Raw genomic sequence first — 13,791 nt, forward strand, 5'->3', positions numbered from 1 at the left:
TAATATGATTAGCATATTATTAACACCTTGCAGAAAATCAGTTAACTCTAAATCCCCATTCCATTTTCAGTATATACAGATCCAATCACATCTGTGAGATTTCTTACCTTTCTAAGCTTTTATTTGAAGTCTTATTTTAGTGAATATTAGTAATTTTAGTAATTATTTTTGGTTATATCTTACTTATTTTAGACTGTAATGTTGTGTGTGTGTGAAATTGAATATGGGATATCATTTTAGAAAGCAGTTTTATATATGGCCTTGGCTGCTGTACAAGGAAAACAGCAGCCAAGGCATCCTTGTTTACCGAGTTTAGCATGAGGGATTTTGTATGACGTAGTGTATGTTCTATGTATTTATTGCCGAGAGTGAATGGTTTGTGGTGCAAAAGCAAGAATGGGGAGAGAGAGTTTGTTGTAAATGTTTTGTGTGGCAGTGCAAGAAATGTGAGTTGTGTGGAAAGTGGGAAAATGAAGTGATGAATATGAACGATGTAAGAAAAAATAGCAGAAGTGTTCTGGTTAATGTGGAAGTAGTACATGATAGCGTGCAAAATGAGAGCATGAAAGAAGTGGCTGAAAGTAATATGGATGATGAAGTGACAAAGGAGAGAAATATGCAATGACAGAAGATATGAAAGCATTGTCAAAATAAGTGCAAATGAAGAGTAAGAAAATAAAATTTGTGATTCTACTGCCTTGGTATGACAGGACAGAATTGAAAAGAAGGGCCATGATTGTTAATGAGAAAATTGTGCAGGAGGAATGGCGTGCAGTTTATTGATGTATGGAGTGAATTTGATGGACAAAAGGACATATATATATATATACCTGATGGATTACATTTAAATGGTTTTGAAGTTTGGTGTTATTGTGTTGACGTGTTTTTATGTTTGGTGAAAGTGTTATTTAGTGAGAGTTTTGGAAGTGCAGAATCAGGGAAACTAGAGATATTAGGGGGAATACAATCAAGCACGTGTTTGGTCACCCCTCTAATAAATGAGCATGTGTGTAAGTATGTACACAAATGATCATGTAATGCTAAATGCGATTTCACTGGTTTCTGTTTAGAATGAGTTGGTAATAACATTGATGATGATCAGCCTTTCAGATTTGATTTATTCAAATGAGGTTTGAAAGCAGTACAGGGATTATTTAATTCAACCATATTTATTAAGATTAGGCTGGTTTTTTTTTGTCTGCTGCAGATTCTAAAAACAGTTTTTCAAGTTTGTATTTGCTGTGATGGAGCATGGTGGTTTCTTCCATCTGATTCTGAGTAAGGTATCCAAGGCATGGCTGATTGACCATAGTTGTGTGGCAGATGTATTTTTTGTGTTTTTCTAGGTAGATATTAGCAGAACTTTTAGTCTGACCATAATATGATAATTGGCAAGAATAAGGAACCTTGTAAACACCTCAAATAGAGAGGGGGGAGAAAGCAAATTCTTAGAAGGTAAAGCCAGCTTTAAATGAAGTTTGAAAGCAGTGCAGAGTTTGAAGAACTATATTTCTTCAAAGTTCTGGCTATTTTTTCTGAATTGCTCAATTTTACATATGGCTATGAAACATGGATACTAAATGCAAAGGAAATTCAAAAATTAAGAACAGCACAATTTAGTATAGAAAGAAGCATGCTTAGTATCAAGACTGAATCGCAAAAGTCTCTGACATCATAGGAAAAGTGAAAATTTTGAAGTGCAATGGACTGTGCTTATTGCTTGAAGACAAGATCAACGATGGATGAAAGAAGTACTGGATTGGATTCCATGAGGGGAAAAATGACCACGACGCCTCAAACCTAAATTACAGTGATTGATGATGTCATCAGATTTGCAGGAGTGACATGGGAAAAGAGAGCCATGGACAGACAGTTTTGGAGTAATCTTGGAAAGGCCTTCATCCAGCACTGGATTGGCAATGGCTGATGATAGGGAAGAGTAATGGCATTACTATAGTCTTTATGTTGAGAGGGATGTGATAAGGCTGAAGGGACAGATAATTTGTAGATTTAAAAAAAAAAATTTTTCTGTTCCACCAAGTTCCGCTTACAGCAGAACTTGGTGGAACAGAAGTTGGAGGCTCTGTTGACATGAGTTTTGATGACTCCATATTGTTGAGAAGGGGGGAGATTGTGAGAAAGTTTATGTATGTATCTACCTGCCTGTGTGGGTGGGTTTTTCTGTAAACTGAGAAAGGGTGCCATTTGGCAGATGTGTCTAAAAAGGCAAGCTGTTGTTTTTTCATTTTCAATAAACTGGATTCTGGGTATTGACTGTTGAGGTGGAGAAGGAAAGAGCCTGGTGTGCCATGTTGCCAAATAGAGAACACATCATCAATATATCTTAACCAAATAGAAAGCTTGAGACCTGATATTATTAAGAGCATTTTTTCTGCTGTAAGTTATTCCATTAAAGTGCAACATGAATGTAAACCAGGACCTAAGCCTAAATACTTCATAAAAAGAGTAGGTGAGAGTAGAAGAACAAGAGATCAACCCAGAAGTGGATTTTTTACACGGAGAATTTCTTGGTGAAGTGAACACATTATCAGAATGCATTGTAGGTGCTGGGGGTGCTAAGGATTTTAAAGTAAAATATGATATATGTGTTGTTGAGTGAGCCTCCCATATTGAGTCTGCAAACTCCATGGAGGTTGATGTGATGATAAAATTATTTTTTATTTCATTGCTTTCTACATACAGGGTATCAGTGCATTTTTGGACTAGAGTGTCATTTACTTCTGTAGATTGAGCATTTATCCTCACACTGTTTCCCTAAGGACTGTGAGCTCTAGTCGTTCAGGAAATATAGTTTCTTTTTCTTTTCACATATGGTATTATTGTGTTATAGGTTTTTTGATCACTCACATGTGGGGTTGATATACATTAAATATGCTGTGGCCACAGAGACCTTTACATGTGAAGATATCCCAAAATTGTGAAGAAGAAACCATAAGACATTTTGGTGTTATAAATACATATAAAGACAGTATTATTTTACCTAATAATGTTTTCTAAGCATATGTCTTAAGGTGAGTTAAATCCTACTTGATTGGTCACTATAAAAGCAATAAGGAGTTCTTAAACAGTTTTTTGGATTGCTGTGAAAAGAAAAGCATAACTGTCTGTTGCAAACAGTCAAGAGTTTTGGTTAGTACTTAAGAAATAAATTTCTGATAGCTTGATGAACATTCATCAAGAATAAAGTTCGAATACTATATCTAAGAAAAGCAGAAGTAATCTTCTATTTGGATAAGGCATACTCTTTCTTTCAAGGTAAGTTGTTTATTTTGAATTAATCATGCTTTTTATGCAACCTTTATTCTTGAGTAATCAGTTTGCAAATAATATCTAATACACTAGTATATACTTCTGTATGTATTACATTACCTTAATCTAACAGATAAGCTTAGGAGTTGACGATTATTCATGACTTATTTTTCACAGTATTAACAACAGCACACAATTTTATCAGAGAGATGTTTTATTAACTGCTTATATTTTGCTGATTTTCAACTTGGCATCATCAGAGCACAACAAGCAATTGTACATGCGACAGTGAGTGAAACAATATAATTGCAATGGACAAAAGATCTAAAGTCCTATTTTTGGCATCCTCTAATGAAAAAAAAAATAAACAGTTATTCAGGAGTTTCTTTTAGGATAACAGTCTCCCAAATTTTTGGCTAATTAATGCAACCATATTTGTTAAGATTGGGAGAATTCTTCAAAGCCATTGCTGACTCAAAAAGTAATCTTTCAGATATGTAATGACTCCTAAATAGCACATTCGTTTTCCTCCATCTAATCTGTGGTCTGTCAGTCCCGACTTGTCATAGTAATAGTAGCGAATGTATTTTTCATGTTCTTCCATCGGATGTTAACTGATCTTCCTGTTTGCCCATAATAGGCCAAGTCACAGTCACAAGGAACATGGCCTTCGCACCACTTTCAAATCTCATGTCAAGCTGGCACCTTTGATCCGCTCTCCTAAGGGTAAACTTCACCCTTTAGCACATCCAGGAGTGTATGAAGTTCCTTGTGACTGTGACTTGGCCTGTTATGGGCAAACAGGAAGATCAGTTAACATCCGCCTGGAAGAACATGAAAAATACATTCGTTACTATTACTACAGCAAGTCGGGACTGGCAGACCATGCTTTGGACACTCCTTCACACAGGATTAGATGGAGGAAAATGAATGTGCTATATAGGAGTTGTTATAAATCTGAAAGATTTTTTGAGTCAGCAATGGCTTTGAAGAATTCTCCCAATCTTAACAAATATGGTTGCATTAATTTGCCAAAAATTTGGGAGACTGTTATTCTAAGAGAAACTCCTGCATAGCTTTTTTTTTTTTTTCCTGTTAGAGGGCGCCAAAAATAGGACTTTAGATCTTTTGTCCATTGCAATTATATTATTTCACTCACTTACTGTCACGTGTACAAGTGCTTGTTGTGCTCTGATGATGCTGAGTTGAAAATCAGCATAATATAAGCAGTTAAAAACATCTCTTTGATAAAATTGTGTGGTGGTGTTAATACTGTGAAAAATAAGTCATGGATTACATTACATTGGTATTACAGTGGTGATACAAGAATTGACAATTGAAGAAAACAATTGAATTAGAATACTTTTTTTAGTGATATTTTATAAGTATTTCTTATGTGATTTTCTTTTTCTAGTGACAGAAGGAATACCTGAAAAATTATTTCAGTGAATTAGAAATAGTTCAAATGTAGATGCGAATATTATGTAAATAAGTCGATAGGATTAGATTGAACATGTGTGTTTGTGTTTTAAGGATATGTAGCTTGATTAAGTTTTGTAACTGGATCATGAGAGAACAAAATAAAGGTATGATGGTTTTGTTTCTTGCTCAAAAGGACTAAAAAAAAAATAATAATGTTCATGTACTAACCAAAAATCTTGACTGTTTGCAACAGACAATTATGCTTTCTTTATTTATTGAATCATGTAGAGACCACCATGGATTTTTTTAAAATGTGAAATCTTGTTTTAGAAGTTTTTTCCTATTTTATGATAGTGCTAATTGCATTTGACGAAAGAGAGATATTTATATTGTGATATTTTTGGATTATGAAGGTGTTTGACAGATTATCATATAACAATTTGCTATTCAAATCTTAAAATGAGGCTGAATAGATTAATCGCTTTGATAGGAGATTGGTTTTGTGATAAGTATTTGTGAATTTTTGTGAAAGAATGGTTTCTTTTAACAGGAGGCTGACTAATGGAATACAGAATCCTTTCTTTTAATGTTACATGGTGATTAGCATTCATTTCGGTAAATTATGAAGACTACAACCATGATAGGAATATTTACTTTAATTTCCCGATGTTTCGACCTACATATTAAGGTCATCATCATCTGGAGTACGCGTGCACACACACATACAAAGATAAGCTATATTACGTTTCAGACAGTATGACAAAGATTTGATGAACCAGTTATTCTACTGGCCTGACAATTCTAAAGCAATAACTAGCAACCTGACCAAAACTGAATTGGCAGCTATGAAATCTTTAAAAAGCAATCCATCCATCTGTTTACTGGGCATCTACAGATGCGTATGGTCACTCCAATGCTCGGTGATGTGAACCACCAGGCCTCCCCCGTGTACTCCTGTTGTATGCCTTTCTGGAGGATTCAACTCTATGAAGATCATTCACTCCACACACTCACACACCATCCATCCATCCATCCATCCATCCATCCATCCATCTCATTGACAGTCTGCCCCTTCCTCTTTTTCCAGGAACTTTACCTTCTATTACTGTTCTTAGAAGTCCTCCTTCCATCGTGTCCAAAATATTTTAACTTTCTTCTGTCAATATCCTTAAGGAGCCTTAAAGTTGTACTGATATTTTCTAACACCCATTCATTGTATGCCTTTCAGTATATGATATCGTCAACAGTCTTCTATAACTACATCTCAAAAGCAGCAATCCTTTTCTTATCTGACTTCTTTAGGTTCTAAGTCTCTCATCCATAAGTCGCTTTTGGAAAAACAATTGTATTTTCCAAAGGCGACTTTGCAAGCCTTCATATTTCCCTTATGTAGTGATATGAAAACTGACTTCTAGTCTCTAGGCCATGATCCTATTTCCCATATTCCTTGTAATCAATCTCTAAAACACTTTTATCCCTCCATCTCCTGTGGTCTTAATTAACTCTGCTGGGATTCCACCTGCACCTGGAGCCTTACTGCTGTTAAGCTGCTTAACTGCTCTTTCAACTTCATGGCTAAGTGGAGGAGGTTCCAAATCGGAATTTTCCTGGTGAGAGGGCTCCAAATTTTCTTTATCCACTCTGTTGTTGTTGATGTCGACATTTGGGCTTAAACCTGTGCTTTAGGTCACGAACTAAATAAAACATGCTTTTATAATTGTGCCTCCTCATCTGGAACTCTAGCTCATCACATTTATTAGTATAAAACTTTTCCTTGTCCTACTTGATGGCTCTTCTGACTTCTCTATGTAATCTCTTATATTCTTCAGTGTTTCTCTTAAATCTCTTATATTCCCTGTGTCTCTTTGTTTTTCCAACCACCTTCTTTTGATTAGTTACAATATTGAATCTGATATCAATGGATCTCTTGGTCTTCTTATTGGGCCAAGATACTTCTTGGCTGTATCTTGTATTATCACCTTGACTCCTTCCCAAAACATTTCTGGTGAATTCTCCTCATTGATCTCCAAAAAAATCATCCAACCGAGTTGATGTTTCTTCTGTGAGTCCACTAAGAATTATTCTAACATCCAGTCTAGTGGGATGTGCTTGACTTAGACATTTTTGGAGTCTTAGTCTTACTTTGGCTCTTACTAGCTGATGGTCTGTACCACAATCTGCTCCAGGTCAAGTATGCACATCAGAGATGCTCATCTTCATTTGCTGGAGAGCCAGGACATAATAATTACTAGAGCCGATAAAAGCAGTGCTACATTTATCTAGAAAAAATGAATCGATCTCAGACAACAGCGCCTATCAACTTGTGAAATATGACCCACCTCATTAGATTAAAAAGAAAACAGAAGAATATCTTAAATCAATCACATCCTTGCTACACAGCTAAAAAAATATTACTTCAACACTATGTTTATTCCTTGAGAGTTTATGGTTTGTCCAAGATTTGCAAGCAGAATTTACCTCTTTGGTCGATAGTTGAAAGTATTGACAGCCCTGAATATCATCTAGCCAAGAAACTAGCATCAACACTCAAGGAGTTGGTAGGTCGTTCCCTCTTTTATATTAAAAACACACAACACTTTGTAAACAATATTAAGGGCATCAAATTTGGAAAAGCAATTTATCAGTCAGTTTTGATATCTCCTCTTTTTCGGAGTCACTAATGTCACTAATTGGTACATCTGATTCTTCTTTTACAATTGCCCACCCAATATCACGGTGCTCTTTGTTTGTGTATTATGTTCTAGCTATTTACGTTGCAAAATACTTCTTACCTGTAAAAAGAAGGCACAGCTATGCCCTTTCCCCTCATTTGCCTAACTTTTATATGGGAGTTTTTGAGCAATGTGCTCTAGATTCGTTTACTTTAAAACACAAGTCTGGCATATATATATGTCGATATTTTTGTTATCTGATGTTTTGTTATATGAGAAAAGTATCTAATGTCTGGTCCATAGGACCAGACATTAGATACTTTTCTCAGCCACCTTAAACAACATAAACACACACAATCAACTTTTGAAATTGAAAGTCAGAACACACTTCCTTTTCTAGATACACTTGTCACACGTCTTCCCTCCTTCCTTCACTGTTTACTATAAGCCTATATATACTGGCCAGTGAACTCTTTCCACTCAACACAAAAACACATCGGGCCAAGATACTTCTTGGATGTATCATGTATTATCACTTTGATTCCTTCCCAAAGCATTTTTGGTGAGTTCTCCTCATTGGTCTCCAAAAAATCATCCAACCGAATTGATCTTTAAAGATCATGCTTTAAAGATTTTCTCCAGTGAGTAAGCACTTAAATATGAATTATAAGTTATTAGCAATACATACCTGAAAAATGGCTTCAGCAAAAATGTTATCAGCAAAATTCTTCACAAGATTCCACTTAAATATAAAAATAAACTAGATTACCATACAACTGTAGCCATTCCATACATTAAAAAGATATCAGATAAACAGAATACTATAGAAATATAACCTTAATGCCACCTACAAAATTAAACCACCTGCAAAATTAAAGAACTTATTCAACTCATCCAAGGATCCACTTCCTTCACTGGCCCACCACCCTGGAATATACTGTATTCACTACACCTATAATTTGCCCTATATAGGTGAAATAGAATGCACAATTCCTATCCAAAAAAAAGGAACATAAATGACATGTTTAATTTAATAACTATGGTAAATCTGGCCTTTCTGATCATGCCCTGAATACCCTGCATAGAATTGACTGACTGGAAAGGCACCTGTTCTTTACATCACATCAAAATAGTATGAGTGCAAATTTAAAGAGGCCCGAGAAATTCTTATCCTTAATCTTAACAGTAGTGGTGGTCTAAAAATCCAAAGAATATGGATTGTACATATTCTGCTCACATAACTTTTTGGTCAAAGAGTTATTTCTAATTACTACAGTCCTAATTATAATTCTCATCTTATAGAAATCTGTCTTATAGAAGTATAAGATCTAACAATGTTGGAACCTTAACAGGTAACAGATTAATTCCGAGGAAAATTGTAGATAGTGAGTTAGTAATGATGTAAATTTTTCATTTAGTACTATTATATAGTACTGCCGACCTGGTTAGTGTATCCGCTCTCCCACCAAAAGGCTGCAGGTTCGAATCCTGCTGTGAGCATGGACGTTTGTGATTGTCTGTGAAAATACTAGTGGTGGCATGGCAGTGCTGAGTAGATGGTGTTGGTGTAGATGATGCGGTTCGTTGTAATTGGTGAATTGAGTGGTGGAGACAGAGTTCTAGAGTAGGTGCCCTCCTTCGATGAGTCTTTGGACTCCCTGGTGGGTGTCGTAATAATAACAATAATAATATCCTGTACATCCCTTGAGGGTACATGTCAAGAATTTGATGATGACTGTAGTAATTTAGGATTTTAGCCGTTAATATAACAAACACATTTAAATTACTGTAGGTCACCAATTTTGCTGTATTAAAAGTATTAATGTGAATTTATTATTCTCTGGTGTTATAAGTAGGATATAGCTTTGTAGTTTTTTTTTTTCTATTAGAGGTCAGGCCAGTAGAATAGTGGTTGATCAAATCATTGTTACTTTGACATACTGTCTGAAATGTAATATAGCTTGTGTGTGTGTGTATGCATATACTCCAGATGATGACCTTAATATGAAGTTTGAAATGTTGATAAATTAAAGTAATTATTCCTAACATAGTTGTAGTCTCCATAATTTTCCAAAATTAATGGAATACTCATCTTATCAACAAATAACTTATTTGTTAATGTTGAAATAGTTTGAGGGAGGATGTTTAGTTGGTTGCGAATGAAATAAAGTAGGGAGGTACTAATTATGTTGATGTAGTGTCTCTGCAAGAGGATTTCAATAGACTTGGCAAATGACTTGAAGATACCACTTTAATCATGTGAAGTGCAAAGTTTTATACTTTAAAAAACTGTGTATTCTGGAGGATTACAGGATTTGAATTAACAGCAAAACTGAATGTTCAGATGATAAGTTGCAAAAATAGGTTAAGCAATTTTTCCCCCTTTTCACTGGGCTACAAAATATTTACAAGTGCGTCGAGATATTTGCTTAAAAACACTTCACATTCATTTTCATATAAACCTAGTGGTCTGTTATTGCCAGGTAGAATAATTTTGTATAAAAATGATCTTCACTGCACTGATTTATGCCTTTTCTTTCTACTTGTGACAAGCCATATTGTTTGTCAGGTCAATTTTGATAGAGAACATAAAAAAAAACATATTTTAAAGACTAAATTAGTCCCACTAGCAAAAGTAAAAATTCAGTTATAGGTGATTTACCATGTATAAATCACTAAGATTACCATCTCATGTAGTTGCTTAATTTTTCTTATTACTGGTAACTGTTACATTTGTTTCATTGCTGCATACTTCCATTAACTTTGAATGATAATTTGACTAAGGGAATTTTTTTGTATATTTTCATAGGATGAGAAGCATATTTTTCACTTTATAATATTTTTTGGGGTGCTTAAGGGTCAAAGCTGTATAACTGAGAGGAGACCTCCACATATGCTTCGACTATTGTGCCCAGATTTGGTCACCTAGGTTTCTTCTTGATGGGGGGAGGAGGTGGAGAGGAACCAGAGGCGAGTGACCAAGATGATAGCAGGTCTATGGAATAAACCTTATGAGAACAGGCTGAAGATTTGTGGGTGGCAGAAATTGGTTGATAGGCAGAAAAGGGGAGATATGATTGAGACATTCAAATTGCTGAAGAGTTTCTATAAGATTAATTCAGAGGATATTGTTGAGATCAGGACTGGTGGTGGGAGAACTAGGGGACATCTATGGAAGCTGGGCAAGAGTGGTTAGCAAGGGTGTTAGAGCTGGGTTTAGAATGGTAAATGAGTGGAATAAGCTGCAAGAGTCTGTTGTGGGTGCTATGGCAGTGAATGAGTTCAAGGCAAGGTATGATAGATACTGTGAGAATGTCGAATAGTTGTGTGGACATGATGTTTAGGGCCTCCCTCGATGAGTCTAAGGACTCCCTGGAGTCGCCCGTAATAATAGTAATAGGCTTTAAAGGAATGCGGAGGACTGACCAGGGCTTCTAACCTAATGTCCAATCCTCGTCCTCTCGTGGTGCACCCTACTAGGTATCTACCTGGATACTGAACGAATGAGAATGGGCTGGCAATATAGGATTTAGCTGACCAAATTGTATTCTTATTGGCTTAAATCACAATATAAAACGATGGTACAACATGATAGAATTTCTTGCTGATTTGGGCATTGCCTAGTTAAACAAGGCCCCTGTTGTTTTTGCCAGAGAACCAGGGTAAACAGCGAAAAGTCAGCTACTGGAATAAATCCTAAAACACACCTGAATTCAACATCACCAGAGTTCAAGAACGGTATTATCAACATAAGAAGCCTGAATGGCAAAGAAATGGTGCTAGCTGAGAAATTGCTGTCTTCAATTTTGTTTCAATCAATAGGGGGTGATTGAAACAAAAAAGATAAAAACTGGTGAGCTATTTCTGATCAATAAATACAAAATTTTATATTCAGGCAATGACGATCAAGGAAAAGAAGGCATAGCCATAGTATTCAACATTAAATATGAGGCTAATCTTCTTGAATATAGCTTGTGTGTGTGTGTATGCATATACTCCAGATGATGACCTTAATATGAAGTTTGAAATGTTGATAAATTAAAGTAATTATTCCTAACATAGTTGTAGTCTCCATTATTTTCCAAAATTATGGAGACTACAACTGCCCACATCACTCTACTTGAATGGCAGGCCATATCAAGTAGAGTGATGTGGGCAAATATCAGAATGGGGAACTGGACAATGAGACTTATTTGTGCATATGGTCCCACATAAGGTTCTACTAAGGTAGAAGTGGAGGAATTTTTTGAGGGCTTTAGAGAAACCAACTGACACAATGAAAAATGAAAAGTTGATCCTTGTTGGTTATCTAAATAGCACAGCAGGAAATGATTGACAAAAATATTTTGGGAAAATCTGGAGAAAAGAGCAGAGCTAATAATAATGGCAAATACCTGTTGGATTTCTGCTCAGGACATGGACTGATTACTGACGCCATGTTCCAACATAAAAATGTGCAGAAATTCACATGGAGAGAAGAGGCAAGAAATAAAAAAAGTCTCATTGACTATGTTATTGTTGATAGTGATGTTTTCTCCCTGGTACAGGACACTAGTGTTTACAGAGTATTTAAAATTGGAAGTGATCACCATTTAGTCTTGTGCAGGATAAAATTGAATTTCATATCGAAAAGAAGAACATGTAAGAAAGTTTTAAAGTGAATAAAAGTTGTGCAGCCCTATATGTGAACTGTAGATTAAAATACACAAAAATTATTCAAGAAAAAATGAAAAAGTTTGAGAAAAGATCTCAAAGGGCATGTGGTGAGGTTTTCTGCAAGGATAGAAAAATCAGAACTCCATGGTGGACACAGGAAGTTAAAAGGCAGTGAAGGAAAAGAAGAAAGCATATCAAAAGTTCCTGGCAAATAAGTCAGCTTGTGCTCTTAGAGAATACAGAGACAAATGTAAGAAAGCTAAAGACTGTCTAAAACTGGCTAAACAAAAGTCATGGGAAACTTTTGGTAAAAACATAGAAAATAAATATCAAGAAAGTGGCAAGATATTCTAGAGGTTGTTGAAGAAGCTCAGGAAGGGAGGAAAGAGTACTGTAAAAGGAATTACAGATGATAAAAATGACATTAAAACTGGAGAAAAAGATATCCTTGATGTATGGAGTAATTACTTCGAAAAATTGCTACATGACACAATCACTGAGAGCACAGGAGTAAAAACACTGAGCAGGCATGCAATTAGGAATTCATATCCATACTTGAAGGAGGAAAAGCCATCAAAAGCCTGAAATGAGGAAAGGCAGCTGGAGTAGATAATATTCAATCAGAACTCAAGTATATAGGTATAAAAGTCTTACAGTGGCTGCACTGTATAGTTCAGGCTTGGACAGAGGGATGAATTCCAGATGTTTGGAGTAAAGCTCTCATAGTACCCATATATAAAAAGGGAAATAAACTGAATGTGAAAATTACAGAGGTATTTCCCTATTGAGTGTTCCTGGCAAGATCTATGCAAGTATACTTGAGAAACAGTTGAGAAAGATTGTGGGAAAATACCTTGGTGAAAAACAAGCGGGATTCAGGCAAAATAGAGGCTATCAGGATCAGATTTTCACTTTAAGTAAATAGTCGAGAAATCAAGGGAATATAAAAAAGCTCTGTGTTTAAATTTTGTAGATCTGAAAAGGCATATGACAAGGTACCAAGACAGAAGCTATTCAAAATGCAACAGTTATATGGTGTCAGTGGGGCATGATATCAAGCAATATTTAATCTTTATTTGAGTTGTACGTCAGCAGTTAGAATTGAAGGAAGTACATGAAGATAGTTTAATGTTAAATCTGGTGTCAGACAAGGATGTACATTATCCCCTGTGTTATTCATTATCTATATGGATCACATTATGAAGGAAAGTGGTATTAAACCTGATATCAAAATTGGAGATGTTAATCTCAGCTCTTTGCTTTATGTGGATAATGCAATTCTTCTAAATAAATCTGCTACAAGATTCCCTGACTAAAGTGAATAACTGTTGTAATAGATATTGTATGAAGGTCAGCAATAACAAAGCCAAAGACAATGAAAATAGGGAGAAGCATTGAAAATATCAACTGAATTGTGATTGAATAACCTATAGAACAAGTAAGACATTTCAACTATTTAGGCACGATTTTTAGTGAAGATGGTAAATTAAATATGGAAACACACAACAGATTCAACAAAGCTGGTATGATAGGAATTCAACTGAATAAATTTATATCGAATAAGAGAAATTAGTCAAAACACTAAATTAGCTGTATACAAGAGAGTGTTCAAACCGATTTTATCTTATGGATCTGGGAGTTAGGTTAGAAATAAAACACTTACCAAAGACTAGAGAGCTCAGATATGAGAGTTCTGAGAAAGATTTATAGGGGTGAACAGGTGGGATCAGTAACAATATCATATTCAAAACTGGGATATTAGGAAAGAACT

General features: G+C 35.3%; 1 protein-coding gene across 3 annotated transcripts in view; it reads left to right on the plus strand.

Annotated features, from left to right (window-relative positions):
- The window catches only part of LOC150103899 (uncharacterized), a 426,738-nt gene that overhangs the window by 40,230 nt on the left and 372,717 nt on the right, over positions 1 to 13,791 (plus strand). The window contains exon 1 of one of the 3 annotated variants that reach the window (XM_090397173.1): positions 4,757 to 4,856. The exons of the other annotated variants lie outside the window; for them this stretch is intronic. The gene's annotated coding sequence lies outside the window, so the exon portion shown is untranslated. Of the gene's footprint in view, positions 1 to 4,756; positions 4,857 to 13,791 lie in introns of those variants that run through there. 3 annotated transcript variants of the gene reach the window in all.

The sequence above is a fragment of the Typopeltis vanoorti genome, chromosome 8 (assembly GCF_054136105.1).
Source record: "Typopeltis vanoorti isolate ZY-2024b chromosome 8, IOZ_Tvanoo_1.0, whole genome shotgun sequence".
NCBI lineage: Eukaryota > Metazoa > Arthropoda > Arachnida > Uropygi > Thelyphonidae > Typopeltis > Typopeltis vanoorti.